This window comes from Suricata suricatta, chromosome 2 (genome assembly GCF_006229205.1).
Source record: "Suricata suricatta isolate VVHF042 chromosome 2, meerkat_22Aug2017_6uvM2_HiC, whole genome shotgun sequence".
NCBI lineage: Eukaryota > Metazoa > Chordata > Mammalia > Carnivora > Herpestidae > Suricata > Suricata suricatta.
The window spans coordinates 128,531,905-128,541,644 of NC_043701.1; the positions used below are offsets into that span (position 1 = coordinate 128,531,905).

The window sequence follows — 9,740 nt, forward strand, 5'->3', positions numbered from 1 at the left end:
AACACTTTAACCAAGTGACAAAGGCCAGCATCACCAGAATTGGGACCTATTGGCATCTTATTCCTCCTGATTTGATGGACTGAGGTCATATGAATTTTATGGTATCCCCTCTGAAAATGTATAACTTTAAAATAACCATGAGAGAAAACGTTAAACAATCTAAATCAAGGGACATTCTATAAAATGCCTGATACTCTTCAAAAAATATCCAGGTCATGAAAGACAAGGAAGGATAAGGAATTGTCCTAGTCTACAGGAGACTAGAGGATGTGACAACTAAATACAAGGGTGGATCCTGGCTGCAATTGTAGGACAAAAAAAGAACATTAGTGAAAAAATTGATGAAGTATACAGTTTATTTAGTAGTATAATACCAATGTTCATTTCTTGGTTTTGACAAATAGACCTTAGTTGTGTGAAATGTGAACATTAGGAGAAACTGGGTGAAAAGTATATGGAAATTATCTGTACTATAATTGCAAGTTTTCTGTAATTTTTCTTAACTAACTATAGCCAGCTAACATGAGACCAGAAAACCTTGATGCAAATTGTTAAGTGAGTATTCCACATGACAAGCAAACATTTCTAATAAACTTTAACTTAATAAGTGAGCAGTGTCTTGGAATACAAGTGGTATGTGATACTGAAGTCACATTATCACAACTGAGGCAATGGTTCTTCTCTCTCTCTCTTGCTGCGGGATTGTGGGTGGCTGCATTCTGGGTCAGGCTGCCTGGAGATATAGACCCTTTTCTCTGCTGTCTTATTGCCAGTTACATTACGTATGTTAAATAACAAGAGTTTATTTTATGTTTTAAGCTTATTTGTTTATTTTGAGAAAGGGAGAGAGAGAGAGAGACAGATAGACAGACAAACAGAGAGCGAGAGAGAACGAGCTGCAGAGGGGCAGAGAGAGAGGGGGGACAGACTCTGTGCTGACAGCAGAATGCCCAATGTGGGGCTGGAATTCTGAACCATAAGGTTATGACTGGAGCCAAAATCAGACACATAACCAACTGAGGCACCCAGATCTCCTTATGACGATACTGTATTGTGGTCAGCACCGGTGCGAGCATCTACAATGGCCTCCATGCAGAGAAAGGTTCCACTGAGCCAACAGACAGCAGTGATTCCGTTATTGATAGTGAAAGTCATCCTACACAATAACTCTCCCCTATTGTCTCCCTCACACCGGCCACAAAGGTTTTTAAAGGTAAGTGAAGCCTAATTCATTTGTTTTCTTCTTATTTTCTTTATTATTTTGTAGCATATTACAGTATTGTAATAATTCATATGAATATTTTTGAGTTGTGGAACAAATTATCTGAGTTTCCATTATTTCTTGTGGGGAAATTTGGTATGATATACAAATGCTTTGAATTAAAAGCGTATTTCTGTAATGAATTATGCCCACACACCAAGGCTTTACTGTAACACATTAGACAAAATATTACAGATGAAATAATGGCAGATACAGAGTAATAATGTCTTGGTAAAGAGGCATCTAAAATCTGGCTTATTACTGCATCCTCATTATTTTTTACCCTCTATGTTGTGGAAATCATTTTAGTATTTATTACTTACCACCCAGTCACTCGACTGGACATTACTGTGTCCAAATATAACCATAAGTGGCTAAGTCCCAGAGAGAGAGGATTTTCTATTCCAGTTACCTGAGTTACCACTTCTCCACCTAATTGACATTAAGAATATGGAAACCAACTAGACAATAAAATATATTTTAAAAAGAAAGAAAAGAAACACTTAAAAAAAATAACAGCAGTGAGTCTTCAGAAGAGACCAAATGTACTTTCCAAAAATGTAGGCTTATAGTCTCCAAAATTGTGCCTGGCCAAAACGTTACATAAAATATGCACAATTGTATTCCCAATGCATTCCCACATGAACTGATCTTCTATTACAGTGGCATTCGTTTTTGATCTTCCTGTCCTCTGCACAATGTCTTGAAGTTTATCAGACACTGAATATGATGTCTAAAGTACTGGGTTACATAGAAAAATGTAACTAAATAAATGTAATTGGATATAAAGATAGTGTCTACAATATATGCTTTGTAAATAAATATTTTTTCTCAATAGAAATTATGCGATACGAAAAAAGGTAATTCTTATAAAAATAACTCATCTTGATGAGATACATATGTTTTATTTGTATACACACTGCATATTTCTATTTGCTCTAAGCCTCCTTAAAGTAAAGATTAATTTAATAAATCTCCAGGTAAAGTCTGAACTGTTTTCTCAGAGACAGAGTGCTGTATGTTAACTAACTGGAATTTAAATTAAAACATGGGGGAAAAAAAGAAAATGTTTGAAACAAATTGTGAGATACAAGTTTCGAAGGCACTTTTCAAAGGCATGTCTCAATGCTATGTATCTATCATCCATCTACCTAGCTACATGTGTTTACTTATGTAAGATGATGTATAACAACCCAACTAAGCTTCCTTGGGATCTTATAAGACAGAACACTGGGGCACTAATAAGGAATTGTTCCCCAGAGACTAAGACATTCTGGACTATTCCTGACAAGATAAAAACCATTACGAAATCTTCCAATGAAAGTGATAAAACCATCCTTGTGAATTGACAAAATGAGGCAATATGTGATAAATCAACACTGAAGAACTTACAAAAGAATCTTTCATTCTAATTCCTTTTTCCAGATTGAGCCTTATGATATTTCAAAAGAACACACACACACACACACACACACACACACACACACAAAGAGTATAAAAATATTTGCTAAATAAGAATAAAATGAGATATTCACTTCAAAATTTTAATGAATTTTTATTCACTATTATTAATAAAATGATTATATTAGTGAGAAATAAATCATGAGGGAAAATAAATGAGAAAAAATGTTACCTGACAGAGAAGCACTTAAGTGGATTTCTCTCATTCACTTCCTGGCCTATATTGGATAAGTCATTTTAATCTCAACATGGGTTTTCAGTATAATAAACTGAGAATTGCTGTTGATATAATTCCACCAGTTATCATCCAATCATTTGGACCAGAGCAATTTTTCAAAGTATGGTTCATATACACATGGAATATATATATATATATATATATGTATATATATATATATGTATATATATATATATCTGTGTAATGAGTTAATAGTGTGGCATTTTGAATAATTTTATCATTATTTATAATGTAACCTGATTGTTTGCATTTTCTTGTTCAATTTTTTAAACTTATGATACAAAAATGGGGAAAATATGAAAGAGTGTTCTCAGACAGTCACAATGTTGGCATGTTATTCTGACGATTCAAACAGTTCTCAAAGAATTGAAGTTTCAGTGCTAAAAGCAACCATCTCATTTTTATATATTTAAGCCCATCATGACATGGTCTATAGTATTCATAATTCTCCAAATAAATATCACAGGCCTGATATATTCTGAAATTGACTGCTAAATTACATTATCAGATCTCAGTTAAAGGACTCTTCCCTCCATGTGCAACTCAGCACAATCTAATCCCTTTCTTTTGCGCACTTCCAGAGAAATTATTTTACACAGGTATTTATGTCAAAATCTGGTACAATTAGTGTCTGAGATTCAAAATGTGTAAAGACATTTCTTCGCTGCTGCAACAATGAAAACACAGGGTTAACGGCAACACCTATCTGCCCTCAGCAGCCCTAGCCAGCCACCACTAACTGTGTATAAATTAAATCCATATGGTCAGAACACACACCGGAATTAAATAAACAAAACATAATTTGTATTGTTTTCTGAATGTGAATTTCGAGAGGCAAACATCTGGATTCAAAAGGCACTTAGCAGAATAAAAGGTTCTTCCACGTAAAATTCCATTCATGAACTAGAAATGGGACTCTGCTCAAGAGGCAGCATCTGACAGATGAGCCTATCTTGGCACTGAGGATATAGATAAAGCTGTGCGTATGGAGGAGCACAAACAGATAATAAAATTAAGGCCTCAATGAGTTAAGCTTTCAAAGGCAAAACTCCAGGGTGCTTGGAGGAACCTTTCAGAAAGATATATATACCATGTCTATTGCAGCCTCAATACAAACAGCTCACCAAGAAAATCTATAGTAATTAGAGACATTTTCAAAGTAAAAGATGAGATAGACTGTTTTCTTTTTCCAAAGGTACTTAAACATGGGATTGCACAGGGCTAAGAAAAAATTGTTTTTAAAACTGAGGGAAAAACATATGTCTCAAAGTATTCTATTTTACCAAGTAAGGTCATAAAAACACAAACCCATACATACCCACACACATTCAAAACAAAAAAAAAGAAGTGAAGAGAAAAATTTTAATGCATAAAAACTTACCATCCACTATGGCTATCATTTTTTTTTCTCTTAAGAGTATTGAGGTGCCTGGGTGTCTCAATCAGTTAAGCATTTGACTCTTGATTTCAGGTCAAGAGGTTACAATCTCACAGTTCATGATTTCCAGCCCCGCTTTGACCTCTGTGTTGACAGTTCAGAGCCTGCTTGGGAGTACCTCTCTCCTCTCTCTGTCCCTCCCCTGCTTGCATTCTCTCTCAAAATAAATAAATAAACATCAAACTACAGAAAGAAGAAGAATATTTTAACATCAAAAAAATTAAGAAGGACCCAAAATGGAAAAAGGACAGACATTCCCAAGAAAAAACGGTTGGTACTATGGTTGGTTTCGCCTCACCCCTACCCTTTCAGCCCCACCTCACTGTTTGGCAATCTCTTGGGATGTTTTGTTTGTCACAATTGGGGTGAAGCTCCTACTGGCCTCAACTGGTTAGAAGTCAGAGATGCTGCTAAACATCCTACAGGGTGCAGACAGCTCCCACAACAAGAAATTATCTGATCCAAAATCTCAACAGTACAATGTGCCGAATCTTTTGGCCAAGGGTCAATGGACACTGTCTCAGACTTCTCCCAATGTGCTAACCACATTATGGAGCCAGTAATTTTGATAGTTAGTTAGATATGAGCTGGAGGCAAAGGTGGTGATAAATAGGGGATACATTGGAAGATTTCGGGCACACCATCCTGACTTTGTGGCTTTTAACATCCTGGCCTGATGTCTTCCAATATACCAGACTAAGAGCCACAGGGTGCAGAACTTGTGTCCTCTTCTTCCACCTCTGCCTCAGGGTGACTATAGCTTCGTTATAATATATTTACATTGTGGTTTTCATACCATCACCACCACCACCACCCTTCCACTACCTCCGCATGGAGGAAGATGGCCATGACAGTTCCAGCAAGAACCTTGTAGGACTCAAAATCCCCCTTTCCAACTAGCAGGAGGAGTCCCTTTAGGTGATTGGAAACAACCTCAGTCAGAGACCACCCTGACTATTGCCCATAACATATGCAAACATAAAAGGAAAAGACACCCTTAACCCCAGTGCAATTGTCACTGTGACCCTGCCCACTCTCTTATCTTGAGAGTGCGCTGTCCTTAATAACATGCTTGGGCTGGGTACCTTCCTTCTGGCTATATTTATTTGGGCATGGATCCTCATGTAAATCTTTTGTAAGGAATCCAAGAACCAAGACCATTCACACCATGCAAATTCTCCCACCGGTAACAATATCTGGTGTGTTAGTCTGTCTTTCAACCTGTATTTTGCTTTCAATAATTCTTAATAATAATTTAGCAACAAATGTGCAGTGGTGAAGTTCTACACTATCACTTAGGACCAGACTGAAAAATTAGTCACTAACTACAGATCTAGTACTTTGACAAAGATTCCATGAGTTTATTAGTTTGTGGAATGAATTGATATCCATGGGTTTTCTCTAGAGAATAAAACTATAGGTAGCTATTTTTTCCCTAAAATTTATTTGGATGGTGTGGGTATATAAAGTTATGCATAAATAGTATGGTGGACTTCCTTTTGTCTGTGTACTTTCATACATAGTGCTTGTATATTTATAGAATACTGTTTTATACACCAAAGATTTGAAAGTGATTTTGTAGTGGTTATCCTAGAATACTACAGATATATGTGATTAAGTTTACAAATTATATTACAAAAATGGATCATATCATATGTATGGTTTTATTATTTATTTTTAAAACTCAATATAAAGTATTTCAATATCTGTAAAATGTAGCTTCATCACAGTGTTAAATCTTTTATTTCATTGTATAGATCCAGTGTCACCCCCATACAAGTTTTCAATAGTTATCAGGTATTTTCCATTTATACACACACACACATACACACACACACACAGAGGCAGGTAGTTATCTATATTCATATGTCTGTATGCATATATTTATGTGTATTGAATAGGCTGTGATAGATTTCTACATCTCTGCCAAAGTGTCTGGAGGAAAAATCCTAAAAGACAAGAGGGAAACTCTTTTATAAAGGCTTTCAGCAGACTTTTCAATTTCTCTACAGAAAATTTACTCTAATTAATATTCCCAGAAACTGTATATAGCGCCCATGTTCCAAAAAAAATGTTTCTTGACAGTGAATATCAACAATCTTTTGTTTTTGCAAATATGTTAGAAGATGACAGTATTTCACTGCTGTTTGCATTTGCACTATGTAATCTGATGAGAGGGAACAACTATGTATATGTTCATTGCAAATGTGCATGTCTGTTCTGTAACTACCCTCTCCTGGTCCTACACCCATTTTTCTATGGGCAGAGAGGAAGAGTGGAGGAAGTGGAGTCATTTTTTTCCTCACTGGTGGATATCTATTTATGTTAAAATATATTCTTATATAAATTGTGATCATTAGCTCTCCAAATTGATGTATTTTAACAGTTTTTCAGGCTTAATCTGGGCTTTGTTTTGGTTTTTTTATTGTGTGTTCTCAGGAGTAAAGTTTGCCTATTTTTTCCTTTGCTTTTCTGTGGTTGGTATCACAGAGAGTTCTTTATTATCCCAAGGTCACAAAAAGAAATATTTACTCTTTTTATCTAGTACAGATTGTGTTGGTTATATTTTTCAGTTCATTGCACACTATCACTCCTGATAAATAGAAGGCTTTACCTACCTCAAGATAATATCCCTTTCCTTCTTTCCTTCCTTCCCTCCATCCTCTTTTATTTTGCATTCCTCATGCCTGGTTTTCTATTCCTTATTGCAAATTAAAACATAAACTTTTTTTAACTTCCTCTGGTTCACCTTGACTTAGAGGACTCATACTTAATTCACTGCACAATATGAGTCTTTTATGACTAGATATTGTTGTATTTTATAAATGTGATACATAAATAAAACTATGTGATAAGCACCTATTATGTTTCTAATACTGTACTAGAACCTTTACATATATTCTTTCCAATTAAAATACTTCAAAGTATGTATTGTCTAAACTTACATATAAAGAAAAAGACCCTCAGAGAAATAAATAAATTACTAAGATTCATATAGTCATTAATAAAAGGAGTCAAGATTCACCCCAGAAATAATGGCCCTAAAGCCAGTGCCCTTTTGTTTAACTTTTGGTGCCTCTTGTAAAATAAAAGCAAGAAGACTGCTGCGTGAACATGGGGAAGCAAAAGAAAGCAAGAAAGTATGCGACCATGAAGTGAATGCTTAGTCTCCGAGATCAGAGGCTTAAAGAAAAGGATAGGTTGAAACCTAAAAAGAAAGAAAAGAAAGATCCCAGTGCACTCAAGGAAATAGAAGTCCCCCCAACATCCTTCCTGCTTGTTCTTCCAATATAACACACAGCTGGGTCCACCCTACCACATCCTGGTTGATACCAACTTTACCAACATTTCCATTAAAGCCAAACTTGATTTAGTACAATCAATGGTGGACTGTCTGTATGCCAAGTGTATTCCTTGTACAACTGACTGTGTAATGACTGAAATTGAGAAATTGAGCAAAATTATCAAGTGGCTCTAAGGATTGCCAAGGACCCAAGATTTGAATGATTTCCACACACACACAAAGGGACTTATGCAGATGACTGCTTAGTACACGTGTTACACTGTGGCCACAGTTGACCGGGACCTTGAATGAAGAATCCGGAAGATCCCTGGAGTCCCCATCATGCACATTTCTAACCAGAGGTACAACATTGAGAGGATGCCAGATGATTATGGAGCCCCTCAGGTCTGATTCTAACACTCTAAAGATAGAGGTCCTGTGCCTTCCTTTACCAACTTTTTCTGTTGCCAGTTCATAGAGCAATATGCTGTAGCATGAATTATTCTCCTTACCCATATGGCTAAATACACTCATTTATTGATATTGTTTTTAAATTTATATTTTGTATCATTTTGAATTTTTTGCATCTTTTTATAAATCAAATTACTGCACACATAAAAAAAATAAAAATAAAAGCAAACAAAATCGAAGGAGTTCTTCATAGCTTTAGAAACTACACTCTGGAAATGGAATCCCTGTTCTCCATCATCCCATTTTATATAATTTTAAATTATTATTTTTAAAGTAGTTTCTATGCCTATTGTGAGGCTTGAACTCACAACCTTTCAAGATCAAGAGTCTCAAGCTCTACCAACTGAGCCAACCAGGTGCCCCTTCGTTTTATATAATTTTAGAAATTTTAGTAACAGGAGTAATCAGCTATCTCATTTCAGTAGAAGTACACTAATCCTGGGGCTATACAATTGCAAACAAATGGACATGGATAGCAGATGTAATAACAGTCCTGATTCTGCTTCCATTTAGTTCAATTTCAAAATGAAGTTTCCTCTCATTTTGAATGGGATTTTAAAGTCAAATTTTCATATGAATTTTAGCCTCCAATAAATGTAGCACTAGTTTCCAGTATGCAGACTGATTTTGTTCAAGTGGTCCCATCTAAAACCTGGTCTGTAGGAGGGGTGGCTATGTTGTGCTGTGGAAGAATGGGAGTACATGCTGGTCCTTGAGTTAGAAACATTTCAGTCAATTTCAGGTCTGTTACTTCACACTATGGGTACTTACATTACTGTGTCTCTTTTTCTATATTTTGGAAGTGGGGATAATAATATATACCTCAAAGGGTGGTAGTGGAGACATTTAACAAATTTAAAGTACCTGCTACCAATTAAGCATTTGGTAAATAATTATGTTATTGCTGCTACTACTATTATTTTTATCATCATCAGAGTAGGTGACTGTAATATACCAGGACATACCCATATATGTTACAGATAAAAGATATAACTTTTGAAAATACATTTGGAATTTTTTCTTAAATATGAATATATTTTCTTGTCATACTGACTCCTCCATGGAAGGCTGTGAAAATTCCAACTTTTCAAAATGTATATTTTGGATGCCAACTCTATGATCATGGTCTCCCAAGAGTCACACGTACCTAATTTCAAATATACAATTCTGTATTAATTTAATAGGCTAGGTTAATGTTTATTGTTTAATTTAATATTTATTCAAAGACATATCTATGACAAAGGAATAGATGTGCATTTTTAGCACAGCAGGATATTGGAGGAATTTAAAAATTGACATTGTCAAATTCAATTTTAGTAATACATAAAACTTTAAAGTTTCATCAGAAAGGCAAAGATCAGTGCTGTTCACAGTTTTTTTTAAATATAACACAATTTATTTTTTTAACATATGCAATTATTTTCCATCATTTACACTACAGTAGTTACAATGACACTCCAAACAGAAAAGCAAAGTAAAAAATCAAAACCCCAACTTCTATTTCATGTAATTAGACTTATACAGAAATTAGAAGGTTAAGTAACAACTAGTTAATCACCTAATTTCACAGCTATCTGAAGTGGCAATC

General features: G+C 35.1%; 1 protein-coding gene and 1 pseudogene across 1 annotated transcript in view; one reads left to right on the plus strand and one right to left on the minus strand.

Moving 5' to 3' along the window:
* CTNNA3 (catenin alpha 3) overlaps nucleotides 1-9,740 on the minus strand; it is a 1,635,386-nt gene that overhangs the window by 132,952 nt on the left and 1,492,694 nt on the right. The window lies entirely within an intron of this gene.
* Nucleotides 7,513-8,092, plus strand: LOC115285460 (annotated as a pseudogene).